This window comes from Lonchura striata, chromosome 4, assembly GCF_050655825.1.
Source record: "Lonchura striata isolate lonStrDom1 chromosome 4, ASM5065582v1, whole genome shotgun sequence".
NCBI lineage: Eukaryota > Metazoa > Chordata > Aves > Passeriformes > Estrildidae > Lonchura > Lonchura striata.
In genome coordinates, this window is record NC_140706.1 from 24992843 (window position 1) to 25005382 (window position 12540).

Below are 12540 nucleotides of genomic sequence, written 5' to 3' on the forward strand. Positions count from 1 at the left end.
CTTTGCTGTGTTCCCTGTGGTAACTGGACATAAAAGGCTTAATTTAGCTGTTTGAAGACCTGCTTTTCACCACATTTGGAGAGTCTTTCCCTTCAGCTGAGGACAGTTGTCTCCCAGAGATTGGGTCCTACCTGCCAGTGCCATAGAAATGTCTCATATACCCTTTAGATAACCCTAGGCCTTGGCTGCATGGAGTGTAGGGAGCTATCCAGCTCAGCTACCACTTGAGAACAGAATTCAGTTGCTTTAGCATAGGTAGCCCTTGAAATGCCCATAATACATTAAAATTTTGCACAGGGATGGAATTTGTGAGATATGATGCATGATCTGTAGAAAAATCATTGTGTCCCGGACTAGCCATGGCAGGCCAAAGTGGACAGTTTAAGATATCTAAAATGGTATCTGAACAGCTGAATTCTTCTCTGTGTTAGGTGCCTAGCTCTCCTTGCTCTCAAAAACGTTTTGCTTATATGTAATTTGACTATCACAACAACTTGCATTCAAATGTAATTTTGATTGAATCCCTCCTTCAATGCTGAATCTCACTTTAAGATATACAAGAGTTGCTAAGATATTAATAGTCATTCTTCAGCTTGTATTACTTTCCAAGAAGACTTTGGAAAAGGAGAAAAGGAAAAAAAAGGTTTTCTAAAGCTTAAACTATACATCACTGATTGGAAACATCATTTTAGTGTAGAAAAGTTCAAGGAAAAAATAGAGCTTCTTCATGGACTCCAAAAACAAAATTCTAAAACACTAAGGTGCATATGCTGAGTAGTAGTCCAAAGCTAATATGAAAATAATAGCAATAACAATAACAATTATAATAACATAATAAGAAGAATTAGTAGTAGTAAGGGAAGCTAAAAGAGACACAATATTAATGAGTGAATAGGGTGAAGACTCTGAGTAATTTAAAATATGAATATTGAAGTCAGGTAGACAGCTACAACTAAATGCTGATTAAATAAATTTAAAAAGTGACTAACTATAAAGATTTGAGAGATAGTTGTCTATATTTAGAAGAATGTAGGAAGACACATTCACTCCACCTGATGCAGATAGAATTTACCAGTTTTGGCAAAGGAGAAAATGAGGGAAAGTATGTTAAAAATAAACATATTTCAGATCACTGAAGTCACAGTTCTTCCAAATCATAACATTAAAAAACTAGCTGCACTAGCAACACCAAGAATTGTGTTTTTGTTTAACAAACATTGGAAAAATTCTAAAGGGCTGACGGACTAAAATGGAAACAAAAAATGATACAAAGAGTGAAAAAATAATTACTCATAATGTACAAATAAAGCAGTGGATAAAAAGCTACAGGAAAGTTTTATGAAAGTAGGGCCCTGTCCAATAAAATAGTTTTCTTCTTTTAAATGAAATTACATATTTGAATAAATGTACATTACAAAGTGTATGCTGAAATAGCACTTAGATTTTTCCAAGACATTTGCTATAGGGACATGCAGCATGCATTCTTAAGTAGACTGTATTTTATATAATGAATTAAGTGGTAATTTAAGCCTTTTCATGTTAATCTTGCATATTTCAAAGGCTGATTTTTTATGAAGGCAAAGGCAAGAGATTATTATAAAATGATCAAAATTACTTTGCTGAATGGTCTCAATTCACTAAAAGTGTTTTCATACATTCAGAGACAAGGTAATAGTTCAGAGTTTCAGTGATAAAAATTACATCAGCAGGAGGCAAATTCCATCTTTGAAAGTAAAGATCTGAAGAAAACTTTATATCAACATTCATGACTAGCACAAGAGAAATTCTGTAATGGCAAAAATATTTCTGTGATAATTCAGTATGGACAAGGGTAACAGAATAGGCAGATACTCACTTTACAGAGTTAGTAAGATATACTTGTATGCCTATTTCAAATACAGATACAGAAGAAAAAAACTCAAGGAAAGGTGCCAGGAGACATAAATAAATAAATAAATAAATAAATAAATAAAATTAAAAGAGAAGGTTGGGACATTACTTGAATTCTGTGCTTTGAAAGGCACTTAAACATTGTAGAGACACATTACCAAAAGCCTTTTCAGTCTTACTTACAAATGCATAAAGTAAAAAAAAAAAAGAAAATGGATAGAGAGTGAAGTTAATTAAGTGCAGTTTTAAAAACAAGTACAGTTTCCTGACAGTGATGGTAATTACTATGGGGATAGGGAAATAACTATTCACCTTGAAATTATTGCTTTTAAAGTGAAGTATGGTATTGGCAAGAAAGATCTGTTTTAACAGTTTCAAAAAGAAACTGTAGTGCTCCTGTGCATGTGGTTTGAGCTGGATAAACATGGACATGGTAGCAAACCTCAAAATTTTGGAATTTTGGAAATCTTCTGATCAGTTTTTCCCTCCTTTGTCATGAGAAGAAGAAAATTTCTTGTATTGTCATCCCAGCAATTTTGAACCTTGAGTCTCCTGATCAAGGTATTCACTGCAAGTGAACCTCATCTATCAGGATATCAGCTGATCAATTTCAATAATTGAATAGAATTTTTTCCCTAGGCACAGCTGATCATACATGTTGCGGTTCCTTTGTGGGTTTTTATTTCTACTGAGCATCAGAGATAATTTTGCCATAGCTGGTGATGAAACATGGAAGAGTGAGACCAGGTTTGTGTCTTGTTCACATTGTTGAGGGTGTAAGAGCTGTCATATTCAGGCTTGGGACATTTTCCTGCTGAGTAGGCTAACCTTTTTTCCATCTATATTCACCTATTGAATAGGATATAGTTTCTCTGCCAGAATTATTAAAGCAGCTTTTTATCATTGCAGGAATTAAGACAGTGACATCTTAGTCATTCCTGTTCCCTGCCAAATCACAGTTAGGTCACCTAAGGACTGGTACAGTTTGCTGTAAGTACAGTAATTTGTTATCCATAAGGGGATCTCCATGAAATTTAATATCCCATGAAAAATTAGAACAAATTATCTAATCAACATTTGTGGCCTTCCCTTTCATTAGGAAAAAAATTATAAAAGAGAAAGAGATAGATGCATAAAAATTGAAATATTTGATATAAGAATTATTTATGTATAAGATTATTACTCTATGTTCACTTTGCAACAGTGCTCAAACAACTGTGATAAACACTTTCCAGTTTTAATGTTTATGGGGTTTCCTATACATAGAAGAAATTTGCAGTACCAAAACATACTTAATTCTTGCTAATAAAAAAGGCATAACAAGATCTAGTGACTGGAAGCTAAAGTGTGCCATTTTCGATCTTGAAATTAAGATGGAGTTCCTAGCAGTGAGGTTAATTAATCATTGAACTAACTTTCAAAGATATCTAGTACAGTAATGGATGTTTGCTATTGTTCAAAATGAAATTAGATAAATTCTTAAATAGTAAATTTTTTAAATTATGTCTGCCAGGGAAGGCTGTGGTCATGGTTTTTTTTCTCTGTTTCTGGTATCTGTGAGGTTTTTGCCTTGCCTCATCCATTTTCCACCTTCAAAAGCAGGGGAAGGCAGAAGTGGAGAGGGTGGAAGAACTGACAGTATTGTCAATCCTTCTATTTGTGAAGAGGCAAAGGATACATTAAAAATGTGTTCATGACTGAGTACTGATGCAATATTGAGATCCCTCTGTATCAGGTATATTTTAGCTATAGAGTAGGATTTTCTCCTACTGAGTTTGGAACTTAAATAGACAGGCAAAGACTTGTGAGGAGTTAGAGATTAGTAAAGTAAATATCTGAATGCACCATTTTAAAGCCACTGATTGAGAGTCTTGACATTTCATTTAAGAATTCTGTAATGAGGGAATTTGCTAAGGCAGGAAAAGAAAAATATCAGACTTGATCACAGAAACGAAAAAGAGGATGAGGATGTGAAGAGGGAGCTAGACTAAAATATGGAAGACTTTTAAATGAATGCTGCAGAAAGGGGGTTGAGGGCAGACTTGCTGATTGTAGTATCACTGGTTTTATTGATTTCAACTTCTGTCTTCCTGAATTGTGATCCTGTCTGAGCTCATACATGTGGTGCTGATTAGTCCTTGAGCCCCTGAAGTGGGTAAAATTCTCAAGTGTGAGGAAAGGATGTGATTCTCCTCAGCTCTCTCCAGCCATAGGACAGTCTTGAGCATCTTTCTAATAACTGCCCTCACTCTTTGAATTGGAGAAATTGTTAAGTTCTGCAGACATGTAGCTTGCAACAGAAAGTGATTTCACTTACTCAATACCATGAACTGTGTTCAAGACATTTTACCTTTGTTTGCAGCAAAGTTTCTGGAAATTGTGTTGCCATGGAAATGTGATTTCCCAGGCTTTTCTAAGAGTACGTGCTTGGGGAGAGCTAGTAAGCTGCAACTTTATTTCTGACTAACAAATAGGGTTCCAAACATAGTATAGTATATATAGTATAGAAGAAGGCACCAGAAAAGTCCATCATTGTTTTTCTGAAATCAGTATGATTGCAGAAAGTGATTGGAATCATGATGTCCAGTTTCCAGACCATGACTGCAATCCTCTACATCCCTTGGGAATCCAGCAGGAACTGAAAGACCCTATTCCCTTTTGAAGGGAATTACTGGGATATAGGAGTAGCACAAGCTCATCATTAGGAACCTGAGCCTCTTTTCACCACTGCAGCACACCAACTATTTTGAGGAAACCTGTGTGTACACAGACAGGCACATTTGAGCCTGTCACACATTTGAGCATAAACGACAAATACTGATGACGTTTCCTTTGAGAGCCTATGTAGAAGCATCCTTTGGGGGTCTGTGAAAAAGGAAACGGTTTGATCCTTTTAGTGTCTTGAAAAAACAGACCTCTATTGGTAAATTATGCGGGAGTATTTTAATATAGGGCATGCAGGATTCTTCCACAGACTGCTTCCTTCCATTTACCCAGTTAACAAAATCAACTAAGATGCTAAGGCAAAGCTCCAAAATTGATCTAAATAATGTCTGCAAACTCTTCCAAAAATTTTCAGTCTTTTGTCAGGGATGCAAAGTTTCATTTTGCAGGAGAATTATTTTCATTCTTTCAGATAACTACTCGGTGGATATTGTGAAATTTATATTGCAGAATGCAATATAGTTAGTTATCAAGGTTATTGGTGTTTTTAGACAGTTGAGCTTGTACTTGGAGCTTCCTTCCGCAGCTTTTGGTTCCTCTAAAATCTCTCTTTTTAAATCCTTGGCCTTTCCATTTTGCAAGAATTCATCTTTTATTTATCTTTAAATCCTTTTTACTGCAATGTGAGCAGAACATCATGGTATGCTTCCTTACTGGGAATCTCTCAGACCCTTTCTGAAAGGCTGAATTTAAATTGTGCGACTCCTGGGGATATCCTGAGCAGGGCAGGGAGCTAGACTCAGTGATCTTTGTGGATCTATTCCATCTCAGCACATTCTGTGATTCTGTGAAATTACTATTTTTGTCTCCTTCACAGCATTTGGAAGTTCTCTTGGCAGACATAGAATGCAGCATGATGCACAGCCGTGTAAAATAAAAAAAATCCATATGTTTTCTGTAACCATTTTGCTTATGTTTTTTGTGTTTCTTAAATTGATTTGTACTTCTTTTACAAAATTCAATTGTTACATGCCATGATTCATGCTGGCTTATAGTTTTTAAAGATACAAAATAGTTTTCTTCAGTTTGCAGTACTTCTCTTTATTTTAAACAGAAGAACTACTTCTGTTTTTCAAACACCCTTATTAATGTAATTGTTGTTATCTCACATATATCTCTAGGTTAAAACTACAGAGTGTTAAATCAGCTGGTGAGTAGCTGATTTAGTAATTCAGATATATAAGTCTTATGCATGAAGAAACTGACAAGTAGCACTGACTCAGCAGCCCATATATTTTGCAGATTGTAGACCTCAAGGTACAGTTTTACTTGGAAAAGTGAGAGTAGAAATTAGGGGGAAAATCTCCATGCTGGTTGTGTTTTTCTTCAACTAGTAACTCCTGGAGGCCATACCAGATTTCTCCATATTCCTGATCAATAGCGCATGCACCATATGGCACTTGCAGCAATCAAGCAAAGCCCTCTCTGTTGTGTGAGGTAGGTGCATTCACAGATGCTCTTCCTTTCTTCCATCTTGATTGATGACAGAACCAAAAGTTTATCTGAATTAGGTCATGCAAATGAGCAATTATTTTGACTTTAGGCACTGAGTCTACAATAAGCCATTCTGCTGTGCATCGGCAGAAAAATGAAAAAATGGTGTGAATTTGGTAACAGTTTTTTCTCTACTTCTCTGAGAGAAAAGTGACATCTTGAATATGCCTTATCTAAGGTACAGAACATGGATTAGAGTTTACTCAGAAGCATTTCTATACTCTGTACCTAGAGGCATGGACAAAACTATTACTAAAACTGTAGCAGTTGCTTGAGTGAAAGCCTGCACTAGTTCTGTGCCAACTTGAGAACAACTAAAAAGATTCAAAGATTCAGAAATGTCAGTCAGCTTGCCCACTGTGCACTGTCAGACAATCTCATCTGTTCAAACACAGGCAGTGCCTTAAGAGTATGGTTGCATAAATCAGAACATTGACTAGTGTTGTTTATTCTTTTCAATCTGATGCTTTTCCCCCAACTTTTTTCTGCAGCCAGAACATCAAGTTTCATCATTTCTGCTTCTTGAGGTGTCCTGGTTTTTGGTTCACCAGAGGAATTTTCCATGTCATGTAACATAAAGCTCAAGGAGAACCTGAGCATAAAGTACTAGGGGAACATTGGTGGGAGGTACACTGCCAAGAGACTGACTGGGCAATTGTAGGTTGCTGTTAATCAATTCCTTTCATTTGCATCACTTGCCTTTCTTGTGCTTTATTTCTCTTTCTTTACCTCTTAATTACAAGTTAGATTTATTGTTGCTGTTGTTATTGTTGTATTATTTTTATTTAATTTCAAATTTTAAGATTTTTATCTCAGTCCTTGTGCTTTCTCCTACTCTATTCCCCCATCCTGCTGGGGCAGAGACTGAGTGGTTGTGTGGTGCTTAGCTCCCAACAAGGTTTAAACCAAGCAGGAGGGAAAAGATTAACTTAAGGAGAGTAGGGAAGTTCTTAAAGAAAATACTTGAAGGGGACAGCTATAACTTCCCAGCTGGGAAGACATTATTTGATTACAGACCAGAGCTAATTCTGACACTGGTCCTAGCATTCTTATACCCAAAGCTGCTAGCTTATGCCAATACATTATTTAGCAACCCCATGAAATGACAGGGATGTAAAAGAGCACACCGTGTTGACTCAAAATTATTGGGAGTCTGAGAAAATTTGTCACTCAGCTCTAAGGCACTCCAAAGGCAAACAGAAAGGATGCAAGAGGAAAGATGATTTGCATTCTAGGGCTTCCCCAGCATACAAAAAGTAGATTATATGTGACATTACTATACTTTTCTGCAAGTCCATTTACGATAAATATTTAAAAGCAAAAAAAAAAAGTATTCAAGAAATAAGCCCTGAAAGAAAGAGATGGATTCATAATTCATCATAGGAGTATATCTTGCACACACAAGATGTGTGCTCTGAATGTGAATTGACAGTAGTATCTTCCCAAAGACAATGCACAGTTGAAGAAGGGTGATACTAAAAAACATTTTGTGTTGAGTTTAGAAGATAAGCATTGTTTCTTTTAATGGTCAGTAAAATTCATTCTGTTTCTTTACTTTTTTAAACTTTTTATTCTTGACTACACAAAAATGGTTTCCTCTCTCTTGTCAAAGACATCAGAATGTTCTAAGACTGAGTAGCCTGTCCTATTGAAAATAAACTCAAAGAAAATGCTTTACTGGTAGATGAGTTACTTATAAAACATGATCAAAACAATACTTCTCCAAATGTTTGCTAATTCCCATTTCCTTTCAAAGTTGTGTCTCCCTGTGGCTTGTTTGGAGTTGGGTGGGGGGAGGAGAAATTTTTGGAAGGTTTTCATTTTGGATTTAGTGTATATTTTTTTCCTTTTTTTTTCCTTTCCTTCTATCACAGTAGTAGTTTAATAAAGTTTTTTTCTTTTGCTATTAAGCTTGGGCCTGCTCTGCTGTGTTCCAGATTGCATCTCACAGCATTCATTTGGGAAGGTACATTTTCATGGGGTGCTGGCATTTGCCAGCATCAAACCATGACACCACCAAAGCCCCTCCCCTGAATAAGCTTCTGTGGATACCTGGAACTTGGACTATAAGTTAAGGCACCACAGGGGGAGCTTGAGGTAAAATAAAGATGGTACTCTTGTCCAGATGTTACCTCAGACCAAGAAGGGAGGTAAACAAAGCTGGGGAGAAGAATGTATAACTGATAATGGATGAGGAAAGCCAACACAGCAACTGTGCTGAAATCAGGTAAGACTGAGTAAAGGGTAATTCTGGCAGGGGGAAGATCACAGCCCACCTACTCAAGGAATCCACTGACTCAAAAGAAGAGAAAGACTGAACATGGAACTAATTAGAAATAGAAGTGAGGTAATCATTTAACCAATAGAATAAGGCAATGAGCATTAATTCCTTTGTTTACAAGAATGTGTTTTGAAAAGTTTTAAACTACCTCGGAAATTTTAACAGCCACTACCAAGAAGCCTAGGGTGAAGAAAGACCAGTGAGATATTGCTGAACCCAAGGGTGGTGACTGTCTTCTGCTTGATCAAACTCTCTCTCTCTGACCCTCCTTCTCTTCTTTCTATCTCTCTACCTCACATTTACTGTTAAATAAATTTTGTACTATTGATTTGGCATGTGGTCTCATTTGCACCTTAATTCAAGAAGAGGCATCCCTCACTAGTAGGAACTTTGCACAAGGCAGTAAGTATGAGGGCTGACTGTGAAGAAATGCAGCCTGTTCTGAAAAAAAGATTGACTGGTAAAATAGCAGATGAAATTTTGAAAAAGAGTTTGTTCTTCTTGTATGTAGGGTAAAGCAAACCTAGCTTCAGAAATAAAAGTATAGGGTCTGTGCTGTCTGCTGCCATTGGAGTAAGCCTTTGTGTTTGTGAGATGAAAATATAAGCTCGGTGCTTGCTAGGAGTGGAAAAATGAATCTTATATTTGACTTTAGAAGGAAATGAATAAAGAAATAAAAAAGAACATCATTATGCCACTGTACAAAATCACAGTTCATGCACACTCAGTGTTAATGTGCATGGTTTTCATCTCCCCAAAAATGACACAGAAAAGTTGGCAAAGGTTCACAGAAGCACCCATAACATGGAATAATTTTATTAGAAGGACTAAGAAATTATTTTGAATGAAAAGATAAAAATTATGCCTCATGTAGACACTGTAAGTAGGGATTTACTGCTCACCATTTCTTCTTGTACAAAAAATAGGACCACAACATGAAGTTAACAGAGGTCAGTCTCAGAATAAGCAAGAGATGTTTCACCCTGGCTGGGGGAGACAGACCTCTGGGATGGTTTACCGGTGGAATTTTGGAGGAAGAAGGTTTATATATGTTCAGAGTATACTGGACAAATATTTTCATGGGAGGTCCAGTAAATGTTAGTAGGGAAACATACAGCTTCAGACTCAGAAAATCCTCTGAGTTGGAAATATGCGGAAGCTAGAGGACAGCATCATATGTGTTCTTGACCTGCCATCCATTTATAGGTATGTGTTCACACATGCTTCTAATATGGAGCCATAAGAGATAATTTAGAGGGGGGCAAGATTAGACACAGCTTGAAGCTGTTAGCATAACAATACCACAGGCTTTTGTTTCTCAAATCAAAAGCAAGCACTGACAGACTTTAGATATATTTTATATACCTGATTGTAATAGCATTTGGTAAGAAACATCAGACATCTTTGTAAGATCTCATTGTTGTATAGTTTCATAGCTCCACTTGGCTGCATGTGTTCAATTAAGACAGGCTGAACTCATCTCACCTATCTGCAGCAATCTGGAAGTGTTGATTCTGAACTGAGACTCAGATTCTCTGGGTGAGAAAATGGGAACTCCAGAGTATGAGTCATTCTGGCTTAAAATAGATGTTGAAGAACTCATAAGAAAGTGTAAGTCTTGTTAAGTTAAAAAAAAAAAGAAGCCAAACCAAAAAATACCTTAAAAAACATTTCTGTAATACTCTAGCTAATTGTTATTTTGGTTAGAGAATTCAAAGTTAGATATACTGCCTAGAGTCATGTAAACACCACAGATCACCTGAAAGAAACAATGAAATCAAAAGATTTTCTGTCTGCCAAGAACTTGTTCATCTGGCTTGAAAAGTCTGTTTATGTATATCAGGCATCTAAGTGACAGCCTCAGGAAAGCTGTTCTTGGTGTCTGTAGCTAACAATAGCTAGCCAAGAGTGAAGTTCTATTTCTACAAGTGTTCACAATCATGACAAAGATCTTAAACCAAAACTAGATTTTTAATACATTTGGAAATTATATTTAGGCAAGTGAACCAGGTATTTCAGCATATATTTCAGACCCAGTGAACCTGAACTGAGTAAGAAAGCAAAGTGCGTTGCTGACATGTCTTAAAACTTCAGGGATATAGCACAAGGTATCAGCATTGCCACTCATTTCATTGCTCACAAATAGAGTGCAATAACATTGATAGTGCACTGCATTTGTACTAGAATGTTAATGCCACTGTAGCTAAATACCTCTTTTACCTGTAAAGCATTCTTTTCAGAAGGTTACAGTCCATTTCTGAAATTTCATCTCCATTTACAACCTGGTACCCAAGGATTTGGAAGAGACAGCTAGTATGCAAAGATTTTGCTTATTTTTTCACTTATTTCTAAGCTTTAAGTGTAGCATATCCAGTTGTATATCATTAAAATTTGTTTACAAGCTTAAATATCTAAAGGATGATTCAGATATCTAAGCATAGACATAAATCGTTAGATACCTTGCAGTATCCCACTTGGATTCCAAGAACAAATTTAGAATACCAAAACCTCACCAGATATGTGCTATTGCTGTGTAGATGTCTGCTCCAACACAAAAAATCTTACACAGCATTTGATGCCTAGGTCACTATGCAAGATGTTCCTGGTGTTTGTTGAAAGCTATTGTACTGGCATGAGGTACATGCACAAAACCTTCTCTTGAGCCAGTGAATAGCCAATCAGTAGGCAAGTTACTGCTCTCTTGTTTCATGCAGGCTATCCAGAACCAAAGGAAAGAAGTTTCCCTTGATCAAGGAGGATTGGGTTAGAAAATACACAGGCAAGCTTGACATCCAAAAGTCCAAGGGGCCCTGACAAGATGCATCCACAAGTGCTGAGAGACACCTGGCAGACACCACAGATAGGCTGCTCACAGTCATCTTTGAAAGGTTGTGATGATCAGGAGAGGTGCCTGAGAACTGGAAGAAAGTAAATGTCATCTTCGCCTTCAATAAGGTCAGGAAGGAGGACCCAGGGAACTACTGACCCATCATCCTCACCTCAGTGCCTGTAAGTGGGATGGAGTGCCTCATGCTAAAGGCCATCTTTATTCACATGGATGACAAAAAGGTGATCAACAGTAGTCAGCATGGATTCACTAAAGGTAAGTCATGCTTGACCAATGTGATTGCTTTTTACAGTGAAACAACTACCTGGATAGATGAGGGGAGGGCAGTGGATATTGTCTACCTCAATTTCAGCAAGGCTTTCAACACTGTCTCTCACAACATTCTTGCAGGCAAAGTCAGGAAGTGTAGACTAAATGTGTGGACAGAGAGGTGAATTGAGAACTGGCTGGATGGAAGGTCCCAGGAGGTTGTAATCAGTAGCACACGGTCTTATTGGAGGCCTGTGACTAGTGGGGTACCCCAAGGTTCAGTACTGGGCAGAGGATTAACTTCTCCATCAATGACTCAAAACAAATGAAGGGGCAGATGCCTCCTCAGTGAGTTCACTGGTGACACAGAGCTGGGAGGAGCAGCTGATACCCCAGAGTGCTGTGCAGCCCTTCAGAAGGGCCTCAGCAGGCTGAAGAGATGGGCAGAGAAGAATTTCTGAAATTTAACAAGGGCAAGTGCAGGGTCCTGCAGCTGGGGAGGAATAACCCCAGGCACCAGCACAGGCTGGGGGCCAGCCTGCTGGAGAGCAGCTCTGCAGAGAAGGACCCGGGGGTCCTGGTGGACAGCAAGCTGTCCATGGGCCAGCAGTGGGTCCTTGTAGCCAAGAAGGCCAAAGGCACTGCCTGCAGGTCAAGGGAGGTGATCCTGTGCTTCTACTCAGCCCTGGTGAGGTCCCATCTGGAGTGCTGTGTCCAGTTCTAGGCTCCTCAGAACAAGAGAGACATGAAGTTCCCAGGGCAAATCAAGTGGAGGGCAACAAAGATGGTTGAGAGACTGGAGCATTTTTACATGAAAAGGCAGAACTGTGAACTGGGCCTGCTCAGCTTTGAGAAGAGATGCCTGAGAGGGGACCTCACCAATATCTATCAGACTCTGAAGGGAGGATGGATCCAGACTCTTTTCAGTGGTGCCAAGCGATAGGACAAGAGGCAGAAATGGATGCACAGAAAGTTCCGTCTGAATATGAGGAAGAACTTCTTTACTGTGCAAATGACTGAGCACAGGAACAGCTAGTCCAGAGATGATGTAGTC

The 12540-nt window shown here is 38.0% G+C and overlaps 1 long non-coding RNA gene across 1 annotated transcript in view; it reads left to right on the forward strand.

The window, feature by feature from the left end:
- Window positions 1–8194: 8194 nt before the first annotated feature.
- Window positions 8195–12540, forward strand: part of LOC146767565 (uncharacterized) — a 42933-nt gene continuing 38587 nt past the window's right edge. Inside the window, exon 1 of the long non-coding RNA XR_014955093.1 lies at window positions 8195–11492. This is a non-coding gene — a long non-coding RNA (uncharacterized LOC146767565). The remainder of the gene's footprint in view (window positions 11493–12540) is intronic.